Raw genomic sequence first — 20,199 nt, 5'->3', positions numbered from 1 at the left:
CTCATCTTCCAAGGCCTGAGTCAGAAGCCTTAGCTAAACATTCAAACAATTTCTTCCTCTCTTTGTAGATAGTTATAGTTCCTGGGACTTTGGAGAATGTAAACAATGCCATGCATCAATTTTAAATGCAATAGTAAAATCAGATGGGGAAAATTCAGGAAAAAAGTTCACCTCCAAGTATATGCACCCAGGTCCACAGGTGGCTTGACTCAGAAAAAATACTACTTTCTTAAAACTTATACATTTATTATCTGAAAAAGACCCATAAATTAGACTATGACCTTGCCTCTTTGTAACTTTGTCAGGTGCTTATAACTTGTGTTGAAAATAAAATCACTGATGATGGATGAGATACTAGTAATTCATTATGCCTTTGGCAAACATTTCTTGAGTGCCTACTTGAGGGAGCCACTGTGCTACTGCAAAGGAGAGGGAGAGGTAATCTCAAGCCTTGAAACTGCCAAATGAATAAGAATTCCCAAACAATAAGAATGACTAGCTAATAGGAGCCTATTTATTGGGAAGCCAGAGAAGTTGGGGAGCTGTCCAGCTGGCACCAAGTTGCCAAGGGAGTCCCAAGAGGGCATGCCTACATATAAACTGGGATGGAGGAGAAAGATCTGGGTCACTTTGTCGTATGTTCAGACAAAGGAGTCAGCCATTAAGGACCACTACATACAAGCCAGAATCTAACCATGACTGAGGGTTTCAGTAAATAGGATGTGCCAGGTCACAAAAATAAAAATCAATGGGAGTAGACCCACATGAGTGAATGAATCAAAATATATGCATGTAAGGTATTTAGTGCAAAAATCAAAGGAGAAGTTGGTGTAGCCTTTGTCTGTGCCTCTGTCTTTGCAGATAGGTATACCCGACCTCTTTCACAGTCTCTCTGAGAGTAGCTCCTTTAAAGACAACAACTCTTGGTTTTTTATCTCTTTCTAGGTTTGGTCTACAAACACATCAGTGGCTTCAAGCAATCTCAAAGACTTTGAGAGCACTAGTGGAGGAACTATGGTTTGCAAATTTCCAGGAGAAGGAAGGAGCTTACCAACTTTTCCATCTGGTCCTGTGACCTGGGTTAATAAGAGTGTACTCTTTTGGAAATTATGTGCAGGGAAGTGCCTACCAAAATAAATGGAAGACAGACAAGTTTCTCTGTACTTGCTCATTTCTAGCACACATTGCTCTTGGCTGACTTTTTAACAGTGAGAGAAGGCAGTCATTGATGCCGTGTGTACACCTCATGTTCAAGGAATACCAGGGGTAGCAGTTAATCCACTAAATGTGACATTAGACTGAAGAAGACACAGTGGTTTTTAGGGGCAAAAGATCATTGTTCATTGCTTATTGTCCATGCCTTCCATTCGGAGAATAGAGATGCTTTTTATAAAACAACGTGCAAGGAAAGGATGATAATACTTTTTTCCATGAGTTGCAGTGGTTGGAGTCCCATGAAGTGCAGTGGTGGTAGACTGGGCTTTGATGGGGATCATGGATTTAGAAATATAACTCTACTCTTATTTTCCTCCTGAAGAATGTGGGGTTTAAGGATTTACTCACACACAGCAAAAGCTTCACTTCCTTTTCCCTTTTTTCTTAACTCTTTTTCCTTTTGCTGTATAATCTTATTTAATTGTTACTCTTACAAAATCTCATTTTTGATTGGACTCTGAGGTAAAAGCTCTCAGAGAGGACAGTTTCCACCTCTTGGTAATCTGTTCTTGGAACTTTTCTTTGGCCTCCTACATTCTCTTAGCCAAAAGTTTAATATATTCTGCAGCCTCTTCCTTATTTTTCTTAGTACCCTGTTTTTTCAGAGCAGTACACCAGTGTTTGTGCTGGAGGGCACATGGAGTGACAAGAAGCTGATTTTTGGGTGCTTTGGTTCTAGATTTCTTCTTTGTTGAGGGGCTTTCTCACAACATTCTGGTGAACATCATCTTCTTTAGAGAGATTGAAATATTTATGAATTCTGTTAGCTCTTTTGGGCCTCAGGTGATAAAGCACAGTAGTATTGGTGGATCTAGGAATATCTTTTTTGCCCCCTCCTTTTTTTTTTTTTTACAATGATCAAGTTGAGAACATTGAGATTAGCATCCACAATTCAACACTAAACAGATTTGTGCTTTCTTTCTCCAGTCATCCTTGGTCTGTAGCAGGAATGCTCCTTACTCAGCAGCAGGCAGACACAACCCTGCTTCATGGGGAAGCCTTGCTTGTTGTCATCACTGATTCAGACCACATAACCCTTCCGTTCTTTACCCAGAGCATCAGCAGCAACTTCCATGGCCATATACTTCTCATAAAAGGTACAAAGTTTGTGTTCATCATCCACTTCAAAGAGTTTCCGGCAGTCAGGACCTGGGAAAGAGATGTTCAGCTTCATCCTAAAGCAGCCTCCAGCCTCCAGGGTTCCATGAAAAAGAGCTCTTTTGTTAATTCTTTTTTTTTTAATTTTTTTTAATTTATTTTTTTATTTTATGATAGTCACACAGAGAGAGAGAGAGAGGCAGAGACACAGACAGAGGGAGAAGCAGGCTCCATGCACCGGGAGCCCGATGTGGGATTCGATCCCGGGTCTCCAGGATCGCGCCCTGGGCCAAAGGCAGGCGCCAAACCGCTGCGCCACCCAGGGATCCCTCTTTTGTTAATTCTTGAGGCTAGTTTTGCAAAAATCAGATTGAAATCCATCATACAGTTAATGCAGTTAAGCTACAAAAATTAAATTATTCAAACATTTTTTAAAAGTAGAATAAAAGTGCTTAATGATGAATGTATTTCACTTTCCACATTAATTATCTTTAAAATTTTTATATGCTCTTTACCTTACTTCTAAGTATCCCCTAGTTTGGGACAATCATTTAGTTAATTTTAGGAATGTACATTGTCCCTATCAGAAGTGAGGTGTGATGGAGTCTAGAGCTTATTTGAACAGATATTTATAAATGTCTGTGGTCTTATTGACTTGCAAGCAAAAAGTTTGCTATGCAAAAAATTTATAATGTGATGTTAGCTTATAAGAAGTGATGAGGTTGAAGATGATTTTTTTTTTTCTTCTCCCTGACTATAGAGTGTGTAGTCAAACTTTGGAGATTTCTTTTGGAAAGAGACACAAAAGTTTGAGACTTCAGATAAAAGCACAAATTTTGCTCCCAGAATTTAGGATAAGTGGCAAGAAGAGAAGGCAAGTTAGCTAGTATAATTTTACCTCATTTTATTTCTTCCTTGATGTATAATCAGTTGTAGTGGTTTGGATTCATTTAAAGTTCTCATCTTTCTATATGTAACACATTTCTGCTGACATTTTAAAGGAACAAAATGAACACTGTTATTGCACTATCTCCCTTTTTTAAAAAAAATTATTTATTTATTTATGATAGTCACACAGAGAGAGAGAGAGAGAGAGAGGGAGAGACACAGGCAGAGGGAGAAGCAGGCTCCATGCACCGGGAGCCCGACCCGGGTCTCCAGGATCGCGTCCTGGGCCAAAGGCAGGCGCCAAACCGCTGTGCCACCCAGGGATCCCACTATCTCCCTTTTAAACTTGGTTATTTATAAACATTTAGGATGAATTGCTTCTCAGAAAGCTGATTGATTGTTTTGCCCCATTTTGAATTAAGTAGGACCATCTATTTTACAGAAAAAATAAAGAGAGCTCCATCTTCTATCTGAAAGAAACTCAACTCTTAAAATCCAGGTATTTTAGTGTTCAAACTTTAGTGTTCAAAGTTAAATTCTTTTCAGAACCCTCACTTGATAGACCCTTCAGTGTGTATTTTGATTAACTGGCTGATTGATTGAAGGCCCTTTCCTCATTGGCCTGAATTGATTGTGAAGGTGTCTGCAATGAAAGGACCATGCTGTATGTTTTGTGAATGGATTCAGTTGTTTGTCTTTCTTTCATAGTTTATATGAGACTATGGATCAGTACGCATTGGGACTTCAAAGCTGTACTTGAGCTTCTTTTTGACACATTTCATATAGGTAATAAGTTGTACGATATATCAATTACAATATAAGGTTTGTGTTTCTGGAAAAACACATTAATATTTTAAAAGACATGACATGTAGCATCAATATTTTATTAATGAAGGCTTAACTATTTCTATAACTGTATAATAACACTTATACTCCAGTTCTGGTTTGTTCAAAAACTCTCCTGGAGAAATGGAGAGAGATACTCTCTATTTGTGATCCCTACATGTTTGGCTATCATAAAAGACTGATGAATCACTGACCTATACCTCTGAAACCAGTAATACATTATATGTTAATTGGATTTAATTTTTTTAAAAAAAGAGAAAAAGAAAAATACATGCACATTACATACATAAAGAAAAATATATATAAATCACCTAAAAAAACAGCTACAAATTACCTAAAATTTAAAAACCCCAGAACAGTGATGATAGTTGTTGAACATGATTCCAAATATCTCTCTGTGTATATGTGCAGTTGGGTAAATGGACTGCATCAGCCTCTTCCTCTGTGCTCTCTCTCTCAAATAAATAGATAAAATCTTTTAAAAATACTAAAAAGGAAACGATTTAAAATTAAAGTTACTTGTAAACTTCAAATAAGTATTTCTTTATATAAGGTAATTTTTCTAAAGTTAAAAAGAAATGAAAACTTAGGGATGGAAGCAGTATGAATTTCTTAGTACATTATATGGATATATCAGAAAAAACTAATTGAAATACAATCCTACTATGCATATTATTTTATTATTATTATTATTATTTCTATTTGAATATAGTTGACACACAATTTTACATTAGTTTCAGGTGTACAATATAGTGATTCAACTTCTCTATACATTGTGCTATTCTTATTACAAGTGTAGCTATCATCTGTCACCATAGCACTATTATAATATCATTGACTGTATTCCCTAAGCCTTGATTTTATTCCTATAGCTATGTTCTTATAGCTAGAAGCCTGTATCTCTCACTCTTCTTCACCCATTTTGCCCATTCCCCCATTCCCTTCCCTCTGATAACTATCAGATTGTTCTCTGTATTAGTCGGTCTGATTCTGCTTTTTGTTTATCTGTTTATATATTTGTTTTGTTTTTTAGATTGTACATATAAATGAAATAATATGCTATTTATCTTTCTCAGCCTTATTGCATTTAGTGTAATATCCTCTAGGCCCATCCATGTTATTGCAAATGGCAAGATCTTACCCTTTTATGACTGTGTAATATTCCACTGTATATATCTATGCATATTCTTTTAAAATTAACAATATAAAAATATATTTATTGAACTTTATTTTTAAAATATTTTATTTAAATTCAATTTGCCAACATACAGTATAACACCCTGTGCTCATGTCATCATGTGCCCTCCTTAGTACCCATCCCCCAGTTAACCCATCCACCCATCATCCTCCCCTTCTGCAACCCTTTGTTTCCTAGATTTAGGGCTCTCACGGTTTGTATTCCTCTCTAATTTTTCCTGCCTTTCCTTTATAGTCCCTTTTACTATTTCATTGAACTTTAAAAAGGAAAATAATTGGGGCACCTGGGTGGCTCAGTTGGTTAAGCATCTGCCTTTAGCTCAGGTCATGATCTCAGAGTCTTGGGATCCAGCCCCACCTTAGGCTTTCTGCTTGGTAGGAGTCTGCATCAGCCTTTTCCTCTGTGCTCTCTCTCTCAAATAAATAGATAAAATCTTTAAAAAATACTAAGAATGAAACGATTTAAAATTAAAGTTACTCATAAACTTCAAATAAGTATTTCTTTATATAAGATAATTTTCTAAAGTTAAAAAGAAATGAAAACTTAGGGATGGAAGCAGTATAAATTTCTTAGTACATGTTTCAATTTTAGATAGGATCAAATTAATAATTTAAATTTTATGTGAAAAGATGAAATTATGGATTAGTAAGAAGGACAGTGTTTGTCAGGGGATTCAGATTCTAAAAAAAGGAAAGAAGTGTGTATAGATAGGTAGAGGACAGAGAATTTTTAGAGCAATGAAATATTATATATAATATTATAATGGTGGATGCATGTCATTATACATTTGTTCAAACCCATAGAATGTTCACCCAAGAGTGACCCTTCATGTAAAGTATGGGCTTTAGTTAATAATTATCAGTATTGGCTCATAAATTAATACAAGATGCTAAAAATATGGGAAACTGTGTGTTAGGGGGAGGGGTATACGCAAATACTATGTACTTTCTGCTCCACTACAAAAGAGTAAACCTAAAATTACTCTTTTTAAAAAGGTCAGGGTGACTGGATGATGGGCACTGGGGTGACTGGGTGACAGGCACTGGGGTGACTGGGTGACAGGCATGGGGGGCACTTGATGGGATGAGCACTGGGTGATATGCTATATGTTGGCAAATGGAACTCCAATAAAAAAATAATTAAAATTAAAAAAATAAATAATCCTTTTGTAACTTAAAAAAAGGTCATTAATTAAAAACAAAAACTAACAAAGTGAAATAAATCCAAAAAAACCAATTACCATATGATTTCACTCACATGTGGAATTTAAGAAACAAATGAACAAAGAAAAAAAGAGACAAACGACTTAAAGACAAAGAGACAAAATGACTTAAATACAGAGAACAAACTGGTGGTTACAAAAAAAGAGGAGAGGTAGATGGAGGAGGATGGGTGAAATAGATAAAGGTGATTAAGAAAGAGTACACTTAAAAAAAAAAAAAAAGAAAGAGTACACTTATCTTGATGAAAAATGAGCAATATATAGAATTGTCAAATCATTATATTGTATACCTGAAACTAACATAACACTGTATGTTAATCATACTTCAATAAAAAATAAAATAAAAATGGAAGGTCCAACAGAGATAAAATACAAAATAAGATAGATCTAAAACATTTTTAAAATAAAAAAAAGATTATGTATCCTCCAACTTATTATTAGGTATCTTCTTCCTACTTCCAAATTTTGATAGCTTATTTTTTAAGTTTAAAGAATTTATAATATCTGCAATCTATTCTTCAACCACAAATATATTATGCAAGTTTTTATGTTTAAATGAATTCAGTACTCACTCTCAGTCCTTTCTCTAAATATTCTTGTTTTTTTTTAACTTTAAATTATCCTTTAGTTGGTGAGATTTTCTTTTCTTTTTTTTTTTTTTTGAGATTTTATTTTCAAGAAGAACTTACAAGTGTGAGTTTTCTTGATATCTTTTATACTAGAAAATAGAGATTCTCTGCTCAACAACTGTGACTGGAAACAAAATTCTGGGGTCACTCTCTTTTCCACAAATTTGGGAGACAACTCTCCTTTGTCTTTGAGAATTGACTGTCACCAGAGAGAGAAATGAGCCAGGCTGATTCTTCCCACTTGAAGATGACTTACTTTTTTTGAAATTTAATAACTGGAATATGTCTTGATGTCAAACTTTCTATTGAAATTAACCATGACATTCAGTAATTAGGATGTGTTTTAGTGCCCAACTTTCTGTTTCAGTTTTTCTTGGCATGTAATGTAAAGAAAAACTTAGCTTCTCAAAGAAAAATTGAAATGAATTATATATACTTTAGGTCTGCATATATTTCCTTGTACATTTATTGAAGCTTCTACTTTGAGGATATTATTTTTATGTTAGGTAATTTTAATCTGTCATCTTCTTTCTAATAGCTTTATCTATTTCCTTATAGCCTGTGAAAATTGTTGGAAATCCTGCGTCTGTTATTAAACACTCTCTATCCCTCAAGATTTGATTTTCTTTATCCTCAAATTGGATGATCACACCTTTTGTTTTTTGTTTTTTGTTTTTTTTTATTTTTATTTATTTATTTTTTTTATCACACCTTTTGTATCTTCTCCAAGTCCTCATAAATATTGGCTAGTACAAAACAATTGCAATTGGCCCAGTTGCAAGCTTAGATACTTTGATTTTTTTTTAAATGAGAGAACACACTTGTGAGACTGTTATCCTCTGCTGGCGACTTTTGAGAATCATGGAGAATGCAAAAATTACTAGAAGCTCAAGACAGGAAAATAAATACCTTTAGGTTATCAAAAAGAGTAAGATGCAATGATTCAACTGGATGAATTGTATTTTAAGAGAACCATATTACTCCAATTTTGCTATGCACAGTGCTATAATGATAGATTTTGTCAAGTGTCTTGGTAAAATTTAGATTTCCATCCAGTGCATTTCTCTGCTCTGTTAAACAAATAATCTTCTTAAAACAGGATTTCATTGTGCTTTGAAACTCTAGTAATCTCTGATTTCACTTCTAGGTGCTTACAAACTATTCATTAATATTTCCTAAAAACTTACTTAATTAAGATTGACATCACATCTAGTCAATATTTTATGGAAATTGCATCTTACTCTTTTTGATAACCTAAAGGTATTTATTTTCCTGTCTTGAGCTTCTAGTAATTTTTGCATTCTCCATGATTCTCAAAAGTCGCCAGCAGAGGATAACAGTCTCACAAGTGTGTTCTCCAGATTTTGAATCTGCCTTTGAAACATAATTTATCTTATTATCCCTCAACTGTCTGACACTTATTGTCTCCCCAGTAAACTGTAAGCCCTTTAAAGATAGAGGAAGTTTTTCATTCATTGTAGTATTCTCAGTGCTCAGGACAGTGCCTGACCCATCACAAATACTCAGTAAACAGTTATTGATGGAATGAACTACTAAAGTGGTTTGGAAATATAAAAGGTAGGTTCATGTGGATTGGGCTAGCTACTGACCAACCAGCCATCACTGCATTATTTCTTAAATGAATTATTTTCTCAGTTCTAACCAATCAATTTTCAAAATATAACTTATCTATCTTCTGAATATTTTCTTAAATTTATTTGGGGGATTTTTACAGGAGAAATTCTGTTATTTCCTAATCTTCACTAGCACCCAGGGACCAGCAATATAAAAACAAAACATGAACAACTAACAGAAGAAGAAATAATAAGAATCAAGAAAATGACTGGGCATTATCTGGTGAAAAATCACTCTACCTGCCTGGAGCTCTATGCTGCCTTTAAGACAAACCAAAATATACGTAAAACTGATAATAGACTCACTAGGCCATCACATTTCTTCTGATCAGAAATCTTAGATTGTGTGTGGCTTTTCAACATTCAGTGTTACATGTTTATAACCTTTAATCTTGGCATTATTAATCTTGGCACTGTTAAAAACAGTCCCCTGTATATTGCCCAGGTGTGCCTTTGGTGAATACAAACTGCAAAATGATTCTAAAGGGACAAAGCTGTAGGAACTGCAGGCATATCTTCTTGCACTGATGATTTCAGTAATTTGGAATGAGATTTCAGTTGAACCTCATTTTGTCTGGAAACGGAGATTGGCTTTTTGCAGATTGCCCTTCTCTGTGGTTTCTAAGAAGATGGATTATACCGGAATCTTCATTATCTATATCTTCTCTAATGGTATTTACATAATTCACAGGTTCCAAAGTTCTATCTTGACAGTCATGAGAGGAGAAAATAAACCACAGAAAATGAAGAACAACTTCCCAAGTATAATAGCGTTAGTTGGAAGAAGTTGCTGACAGGTGACTCAATAAAAAAGCAGCAGGACTCAACTCCTTATCCCTATTCAGATACTCACTCCTCTCCCAGTAGCAATTAGAAAATAAACTCAAAAAAAAACAAAAACAAAAACAAAAACAAAAAAACAAAAAAACAAAAAAAAAGAAAAGAAACTCAAAAAAAAAAAAAAAAGGAAAATAAACTTCATGCCCAATCTAAGGCCGTGGCTCCTTCTTGCACTGAATAACCCATTTTGCTGATTATAAAGCCAAATATCTTCTCTAGACCGTCTGCTGTGTCAAATGATAAATATTTTTGAGTCTCTAGAGCCCAATGTTAAAAGGAAATCTTGCAGCCAGTCACGGGAGTCTTCCATTATCCCTTAGGGACCTATTTCTAGCCCTGAGAAATCAGAAGCCACCTATGGAACACAGTGAATGGGATGGAATTATTTGAAAATACAGTAACAAGGAAAAGAAATCAGCCTGATGACACAAAGGTTCTGTGTGGAGTGTTACATTACTTGGAAGTGTTGAGAGCTCTAAACAAGTTGTTGAAAGAGAATGTCCACAGGTTATGCCAAAACAGTACGGAAAAAAAAAAAAAAAAAAAAAAGGACAGTTAAGAATACCTTTTATTATTGTTGCTATTGCTCTTTTTGTGTTCTGGGGAGGAAAAAAAAAAGCAAAACTTACTGTCAAAGTTGGTGAATTGTAGATTAAAGAAATGACGATTCGTTTTTTTCAGAGCACTTGATTTCATAGCTGCCAGGCCTGCTGGAACAAGCAGATTAAGGCCATTTATTGGTCCCATGTGAAGGCACCATGAGTTTCTTTAAGTATGTGCATTGTTCCTCTTCATTGACTCCACAAGCCATTTTTTTCGATCAGTGGGAATTTTTTGCTGTCTGAATGATCACAATATAGCCTAAGCATAAGGCCTAAAAAAAGAAAGAAAGCCTAAAGTATGAGATGGGACTGTAGCTATATAGGGTATCATCACTGCTGATCCTTACATATTTTAAAGGATATTTAATGCTTGATTACGTGAAAGATAACACGATCTTCCACGAATTTGGCTTGAATTATTAAATCATGATCTTAAATTTGGGATATGACTTAGCTCACTCTTAATTCAGTCTTAATTCAAACTGGTACATGATGCAAGACTGCATACACCTAATCCTGAAAAGCAAGTCTCATTTCTTTTTAAATTTCTATCTGTGCCAAGAAATGTACTCTTCTCTTTTGATTGTTAACATTTGATTCTTCACATTGAGCCAAAGGAGCAAAGAATTGTTCTAGATATTTTAGAGATAGCCCTTTTGATCCTCTCAATACCATGAAATAGATAATAAAAGCTCCATCTTTTGAGGCACAGTGTGATTAAATAATTCATAAGAAGCAGATTCAAACAGGGTGGTTTGGGGAAGCCTGGGTGGCTCAGTGGTTGAGCATCTGCCTTGGGCTCAAAGCATGATCCCCGAATCCGAGGATCAAGTCCCTCATAGGGCTCCCTCCAGGAAACCTGCTTCTCCCTCTATCTATGTCCTTGCCTCTCTCTGTCTGTGTCTCTCGTGAATAAATAAATAACATTTTTAAAAACCCACTATATAATATTTAGGTAATAATAACAAAATAGAGTGGCAGTGCTTGGTCATTAAGCTTCCATGGCCACGTCACCATAACTGGATACTGGTTGCAATAAAAATGACCTAAAAGCTAACTGCCTTTGCAAAGACAACCACAGTAGCCTGGTTTACATTTCTCTCCAGTTGTCTTATGGCAGCTTGTCCTAACATATGCTCCTTTCTTTGCCAGCTTGTCTCTGAAGTCTGAGCATCCCTTTGGGCTGAGGTTGCATATGTTCCCACAATGACAAAGTCAACTATAAATATTGCTCTCTCATTTACTATTAAACCTAAGGAAAGTTTGACTAGCCACAGGAATGAGGAATTTGGATAGAATTATTTTTATTTCTAAATTGCCTTCACAAAATTGATATTTCAACTGGATTAGTTTTCATCCATGTCATCACTACAACATTTTCATTATTCTTAAAAGAGAAGAGATTTAGATTTGAAGTGAGGGAGGTGGAAGGCTTGGGAGAGCTAGTGGTAATGCCACTCTGGTGCATCATCTGGATGTAGAACTCTTAACCTCTTTTGACCATGCATACAACATTTTGACCTCTTTTGACCATGCATACAGCATTCCAAAATGTTTTCTCAATTACTCCCTATCTTCATTTTCCTCTCCTTTCTCCTCTCTCCGTTGTCCTCCACTGCACAAACATACTAAGTTTGAACAAATGAGAAATGAGACATATTCCATTTTTCAAATCCCTGGTTTTATTTTTCATAGTAACCTTAGACAAGAGGTATTCAAAGGGCATATATCATAGAGAAATTTCTAGCATTGTGGCTCTGAAGTACATTCACACATGTGTTCGTATATTCATGCTTTAAACTACTTACTGAGTACCCCACTAATTCTTGGGGATAGATAAGGATACATGCTACTTCCTTTAAGAGACACATTGCCTCAATTCCTTCCATAAAATGAAAACTGGACTTAAGATAAGGAAGAAACAAACAAACAAAAGCAAAACAGAATTGGAGTTATTTATTTCCTCTCCCTTCAGATATCAAACCTTACCATGTCACTATCTAGCACCTCAGAGTTTGGTGAGCACTAAATGGATGGATGGGTGGTTGGATTAATGAACACTGTTGACTGAAATACAAAGTCCTTAGCACATGGTTCTGGGTATTCCAAAGAGGGAGCTTGAACTTACAAAGAAATTATATAAAAAGTTTGAGTTTTCTGTGTATATATACACAATGTGTTACACATATAATTATATATACTATATATTAAATATAACATATTACATATTTAATATGTTGTGTATATATTTTATATATGTAATATATTATCTTTTATATATGTAATATATATTATCATCTGTTTTTAAAATATACCCCTACACATATATACATATACTCTTTATATATACACGTAAATACATACATGTATATATAGTTTATAGAACCAATGTAAATGCTTAATTTTTCAGGAGTTTTAGGTGACTTTGTCCAAGAAGACGGGGTTAATGTCACAGTTGGGACTAGACTCTGGTCTCTGAACATACGATTCAATGTTTTTACTTCTAGATGTTTCACCTTTGCCCTTTTAGATATATTTTCTCCTTTCTTCATTATTGAACATATCTGAGATCATTTAATAATTCTTCTTCTTTTTTTAAAATATTTTATTTATTTATTCATGACAGAGAGAGAGAGATAGGCAGAGGGAGAAGCAGGGTCTGTGCAGGGTGCCCAACGTAGCACTCGATCCTGGGTCTCCAGGATCACACCCTGGACGGAAGGTGGTGCTAAACCGCTGGGCCATGGTGGCTGCCCCATATTCTTCTTATTTGGTTTCATAAAGCCAGCACTTATTTTTCTCAAAGGCATACAAATAATGTAGGATTAGGATTTCTCATGATGGAAGAAGTGGAAAATTGTCATAAGAGAAGACTAGAGGGTGGAATATCTTCACATTTTCACAAGTCTAAATAAAATTGGTCTTTGCTAAATCTCAGAAGAATTCACTGTAGAATATGAGCAGAAAAAAAAAATCTTCATACTGAGATATAAGAATTGCTGATATGACATAGACTTTTTCCAACCAGCTACCAAAGCTAAGAGAAAGTTATATAGATCTACTGAAATATATCCATAAAAAAGTCATTGTAATTTTAGCAAGATTTGAAATCTCAAGGCCAGTTGGCAGAAGGGTACTGAAGCATAGTCTGAAATCTCACACATTTATCTGAATTCAGAGAAGAATAAAATAAAAAGTAAGGAAGGTAAAAACCTATTGTGTTGTAGGGCATCTGAGTGGTTCAGTCCATTAAGTGTCCAACTCTGGATTTCAGTTCAGGTCATAATGTCAGTGCTGTGAGATTGAACCCCATGTCGGGGTCCACGGTGGGTCATGGAGGCTGCTTCAGAGTCTCTCTCCCTCTCCCTCTGCCCCTCCCCCACTAATTAGCACTCTCTCATTCTCTGTCTAATAAATAAATAAATAATAACAGCAATAGTTTTTAAAAACTCTATCAAATTATTTGTACAGACCTAATCCTAAGGTACACAAGTTTATTGACATACGGGCCAAAACAGTGGATTGGCTCTGTCTTTCTGAATCTCGATCATCAGTGTCTTATCCAGATATCAGGGTTCCAGTTTTTTCCCTGAGTTCTTAGCCAGCTTGTCTGTCTGTTTTTCTCAATGCCCTAACATGAAAAGTCAAGCAAAATTATCAGGTTCCCAAGTGAAAACTATTGCTGACATTAAGTGATTCAAGTAAAAAGAGGAAGTCCAAAACATGTTTACTCTGCCCGTCTGCAGAGCCCACTTTTTTTTTTTTAAGATTATTTATTTATTCATCACACACACACACAGAGGCAGAAACATAGGCAGAGGGAGAGGCTCCCCTCCAGGAGCCCAGTGTGGGACTCGATCCTAGGACCTCAGAATCATGACCTGAGCCAAAAGCAGACACTCAAGCACTGAGCCACCCAGCCATGTCTACCTTCTGTGTTTTAAAGGAATCTGTCTCTCCCAGCACCCCTTGCTTCCAAAGTAGCCATTTTCGTGTGTAGGCCTGATCTCCAACTCCATTCTCATCTTCTGCCACCACAATGATTAGACCAGTTTTGATATTCTAATCCACAATTGGCCAACTTGGAGAAAAACACACCAACAATTGGCTTAGCCAGTTAGAGCCCAGTTTGGAAAAACTAAATGGAAATCAAAGAAAAAATATTAATTTTAAAGCAGAAAACCTAGAATATTTCATACAGGTGGAGAGCAGCTGAGTGTTACTAATGGCAGGGCACCAGAATGACAGTCTTTAAGTTTTTGTTTGTAGGTATCTAGGCCTCCTTCAATCCAGAAATGCCTCCATCTCTAACATTGAGCACTTGCATTTTTGTAGATTTCATCTGGTTTTCACTTTATGAACATTCTTATAGTAAACTTCCTTTGTTTAAACTAGTCTGAATGTCTCTACTTTCCAAACCAAAGAGCCCTGATTAAGACAATCAATGAAGATGTCTCAAAACATTCATTGTATTATCCTATAACTAAACTCTTGACTCTGAGGGTGAGCTCTGCAGCTTTTGAATTCATCCTTCTGCTAAGACTGCAGCCATTGGAACTCCCTAGAGAGACTTCTGTGTTCTCTTGTGAATGCTTCTTGCTGATTCTTACCATTTTCCCCTTATTTCTTTTATTACAGACTACTTTTTGGAGGGGGGAGGGTCAGAGGGAGGAGAGATAATCTTAAGCAGACTCCACACCCAGCATGGAGCCAATGTGGGGCTTGATCTCGTGACCCGGAGATTGTGACCTGAGCCAAAATCAACAGTTGGACACTTAATGGATTGGGCCACCCAGGCGCCCCTATTACAAACTATTGACTAAGCCCATCTCTCTCATACCCACCTAATATGAACTTGGCATCCTGCTGGTTTTCATGCTCTGCCTGATATGAGTCTTTGACATGCTTTATAGGACAACCAGTCCTATAACTGATTATACCTTAGCTTTGATTTTTCATTGCTTTACCAGGAACAAACTTAGTTTTCCAGGGTATTCTCAAACATCAGGGACAAAGCTAGTTAAAAAATGTCTTTTTATAGGCTTCATCTCAGAGTACATGAACTTAAGATGGAACCCAAAAATCTACATTTTATCTAGTTCACAGGTGGTGCTGATACAAGTGATTCTTGAGCCAAGCTTGACAAACAATGCTCTGGGGCACTGGATCCCAAATTCATTAGGAAACTAATGGATTATTTTAATGCCTCAGGGAGCATTTTTAAATGATCTCTTTTGGGGGTCACACCCATGAATGTTCTGAATCAGTAGCTCTGAAGAAGAGGATGGAATCATGTTAATTGACCTAAAAAATTGAATGGAGAATCAAAGTATATACTCTTTGGATTACACCAAGTAGAGCTTCTCTTCTGCAAGAGAACCATCTGCTATGTATATTGCATGTAGACATGCACATCTCTAGACATAGTGGTCACAATTTCTGGCAGAAGATGGGGAAATTACTCATTTGAAAAGCTCCTCAGGTGAGACTTATGTGTTCCTGCCTTCCCTTCTAATTACTGATCATCATCCAAGTACGAGCATTATAATATTTTACAGATTGTTGCCAAATTTAAAAATGCTTCACTTGGCCATATGAAAACCATTAGAACTGAATTAATCTTTCTTATTTCATGAGATATAATTCATGAGGTATCCCTCTGGATCCTCAAAAAAGATTCAAAAATTAAATCCTCTTATTGACATGAATAATGTGTAAGTAGCCCTTTCTGGTTTGGAAGGATACTTTAGTATTTCACAAGAGTCTCTTGGAAGTGTATTAATTTATTGTGTCATTGTGGCTCCCTCTTCATCTGCCTAAACATTCACAGAGCCAGAAACTGTCACTGGGTAAGAGTGGGATTGGAGTACTTCCTCAGAAAAGATTATACTTGGTTAAATACTGCCAGTTTTTCTTTTTAAAACTATTTTAGGGAACTGACAGCACAAATTGCCTGTTGGATTTTCACAAATTACAAAATGGCCTCACCCTCCAAAGAACATACAATTCATATGCCACTAATTTCCCATTTTATAAATCACCTTCAAATAAATTTTTTCTGGGTGTCCCTCCCTTCCAAAGTTAACAGAAGGAAGGAAATGATGAAGATTAGAACAGGAATAAATGAAGTAGAGAACAACAACTACAAAATCAATGAAGCTAAAAGTTGGTTTTTAAAGAAGATAAGCAATACCAACAAGCTTTAAGCTAGACTGATCAAGAAAAGAACAGAGAAGACTTAAATAAAGAAAATCAGAAATGAAAGAGGAAACATAGCTGATGACACAAATAAAAATGATCATAAAATACTATTATGAATAATGACACACAAATAAATTGGACACCTTAGAATAAATGGATGAATTCCTAGAAGCATAGATCTACCTAGACTGACAAAAGAAGAAATAGAAAGGCTGAAAAGAAAAAAAAAAATTAAAAAAAAAAAAAAGAAAGGCTGAAAAGGGCAATATAAATGGGGTGCCTGAGTGGCTCAGTGGCTGAGTGTCTGCCTTTGGCTCAGGTTGTGATCACAGGGTCCTGGGATCGAGTCCTGCATCAGGCTTCCACAGTGAGCCTGCTTCTCCCTCTGACTCTGTTGTGAATAAATAAATACTTTTAAAAAGACCAATAATAAACAAGGATATTGAAGCAGTAATCAAAACCTCCCAAAAAGAAAAACTCAAAACCAAAGGGCTTCATATGTGAATTAAAACAAATATTTAGAAAAGAATTAATATCAATCCTTTTAAAACTTTCCTAAAAAATTAGAAGAGAGAATACTTCTAAAGTCATTTTGTCAGGTCAGCATCACCAAATACTGAAACCAGACAGAGACACCACAAGAAAAGAAAACTACAGGCCAATATCTCTAATGTAAAAATCCTCAACAAAATAATAGCAAACTGAATTCAATAGCACATTAAAAAGAATTACACACATGATCAAGTGGGATTTATCCTTGAGAAGCAAGAATGGTTCAGCATAGGCAAACCAATAGATGTGATATACCACATTAAGAGAATAAAGAATTAAAATCATATGATCATTTTAATAGATGCAGGAAAAAAACATTTGAAAAATGTTTTCCCGCATCCATGCATCCTGCATCCATTCATCTATTCATGATAAAATCTCTCAACAAAATGGTTATCTTGCCCTTTGCAGCAACATGAATGAATTTGGAGGACATTATGCCACGTGAAATAACCCAGAACACAGAAAGACAAAGAGTACATGATACCACTTATGTGAGGAATCTAAAATAGTCAAACTGATAGTAACACTGATAGTAGCATAGTATAATGACGGCTGCCAGGGCTGGGTTGGGGGGAGAGGGGAGGGGAGCTATTCATCAAAGGGTACTAAAGTTTAGTTATACAAGATAAATAAATCCTGGAGATCTACTGTACAACATAGTGCCAATAGTTAACAATACTGCATTATAGTTTTAAAAATTTGCTAAGAGGGTAGATTTTATGTTAAGTGTTCTAATCACATACAGCATAATAATATAAAAAGAATACAGGAAGAAAGTTTTGGAGATGATGGATAAGTCGATTGCATAGATCGTGGTGATATACTTACTTGGGTATATACTTACCTCCAAACTCATCACATTGTATACATTAAATATGTGCAGCTTTTTGTATGTCATTCATAACTCAATAAAGTGGTTTAACAAATGAAGAAAATAAAATAAAATAAAATAAAATAAAATAAAATAAAATAAAATAAATAAAATAAAATAAAATAAAATAAAATAAAATAGGAGTGGGCAAAAAAATAAACCAGAATCTTTAACTCTGAAAACCTTTACTAATTGACTATTATGAATTTATTATTAATACACATCTGTATGATTTGAAAAACATGATTTTGTTATGCTATAATGTGAAAATAAAATTTCTCATAATTTTTTTTGACCAATCAGTTTTTTCATCTATGATTAGGAGAAATATAATAGAAAGGTGAAGGATATGGAAGGAGTGAAGAGATGTTTAAAGAAGCAGACCAAGTCAAAGAACTGTGTGTACTATCCTATTTTTATTTAGAGTAAATATAAATAAAATTGTAAGTATGTATTTTGTAGTCTTTTTTTTTTCTCAGTTTTTACCACAGTTCCCATCTTGGAAAGAACTGTCTATATTTACAAAACTAACTTGAAATTATAGATATGTGGATATAGAATGAAAGGAGATGGGATAAGTAGTGAGAGAGTGGTGGAAATAAGCATGGATTATAGAAGGAGGGAACAGAGTGACATGACAGGTGACTAGAGCCCAAGGAGAAATGTTATTCAGTGACAAATTCCCATTGTTAGGAATGCAGATGGACATTTAAGAATGGGAACTCGTTGATATTAAATTCAAAGTGTTTGTAAGAAGTATAATCCTTCCCATATCCTAAATCTTTATAAAAATCTGTTACCACTCATGTAGGTTCCCACAGAAGCAGCCACGATATGGAAAAGATAGTATTTGAGGAACAAGGCAAGATAATTTTCAAACTCAATTGATTTAGCAGAAACAGGAACTCAGGATCAAGCAACTCCAAGAAACTCCCTCCTCTCTTTCAAGGAATCCCTGGAGAGAATTGAAAGGAAGTTGAGTCTCTTGATGCACATGTGATTGAGCTAATTTCATTTGAGTCTTAAATTATATGGTGGTTTCAAGGACTTAGTTTTCTGAGCATTATAAATTTACTTCTTTCATTTCCCTATACTCCATGTTTTCCAAATCTCATTCCTCTATTCCCAAACCTTTAGTCTAAGAATTTCTGTACAAAAATCTGCCAATTCAACAGATTTGTTACATATGCCAATAATTGGCACCATATTCACTAGAACCTCATTTAATCAGGTCCCAGGTAACCAGCAATATCAATTCATTTTTATTTTCTACATTTAATAATAAGAAAAAGAAGATATTAAAAATTAAAGCCATAAAAGTCAGGATTTGGTTAGAAGAGCAATTATTCTTACTACATGCCATGCACTGTACAAAACTCCAGGGAATCAGTTGTGAATGGGATAGATTTGGCTTCTAGACACATAAAGTCCACTAGCCATTCCAGAAAAACTTGTCCTGTTTTATATATCTTTAAACCTAGGATTTTAACCCATACACCCAAGGTCCTCCAACAATAAAATGATTCACTTTTATAGCTACAAAGATAGAAAAGTAGTTGAATGCATTTAACTCAGAAAAAAGGTGGGGTTTTTTGAGTTTTAGAGACAATTCTCAACCTTTCTATAATTGAAGGTTTACAAAAGAAATATTTCTAATATTTATTAGAAGTGTGAAGGAAATATAAGAATTTGGTAGTGTTTCAAATTACTTCTAAGATTGGCTACTTAATTTGTGGGGACTAGCACAGAATGAAAATGTAGGGCCCTTGTTAGAGGATTCTTAAGAATTTTTAAGCATTAAAACCAGCACATAGGGCAGCCCAGGTAGCTCAGCAGTTTAGCGCCGCCTTCGGCCCAGGGTGTGATCCTGGAGACCCGGAATCGAGTCCCACGTCGGGCTCCCTGCATGGAGCCTGTTTCTCCCTCTGCCTGTGTCCCGGCCTCTCTCTCTCTGTCTTTCATGAATAAATAAATAAAATATTTAAAAAAAAAACCCAGCACATAGCCCTTCTAAGTTGGGGGCTCTATATAAACGTGGAGGTCTCGTGCCCATGAAGCCAGCCCTGGCTCTAAGCTTATGATTCATTAATTTGTTCTAGAATTTTATTTGATACCTGACAAGGCAGACACCTAATGGAGGGTGAAATATAACTGTATCCAAGAAAGCAGGTAACTAAATTTTATCACAATATATCACCTAAGCAATTGCTATGAAGATTGATATTATAATATTTTTAAAAATGGTTCACCTAATATTTATAACTGCTAACTAACAAAAAAAACCTCAGAAATAAGATTAGCAACATATTTTATGAATATGTAGGATTTTGAGGTTTAGAAGATAATTTGGTCTGCAGATACTTTGAAGAAGTAAGAAATTATCAAATTTTCCCTTTTTGT

This window comes from Canis lupus, chromosome 4 (assembly GCF_048164855.1).
Source record: "Canis lupus baileyi chromosome 4, mCanLup2.hap1, whole genome shotgun sequence".
Lineage (NCBI taxonomy): Eukaryota > Metazoa > Chordata > Mammalia > Carnivora > Canidae > Canis > Canis lupus.
The sequence above is the reverse complement of the archived record's forward strand: the minus strand, read 5'-3'. Positions refer to the sequence as shown.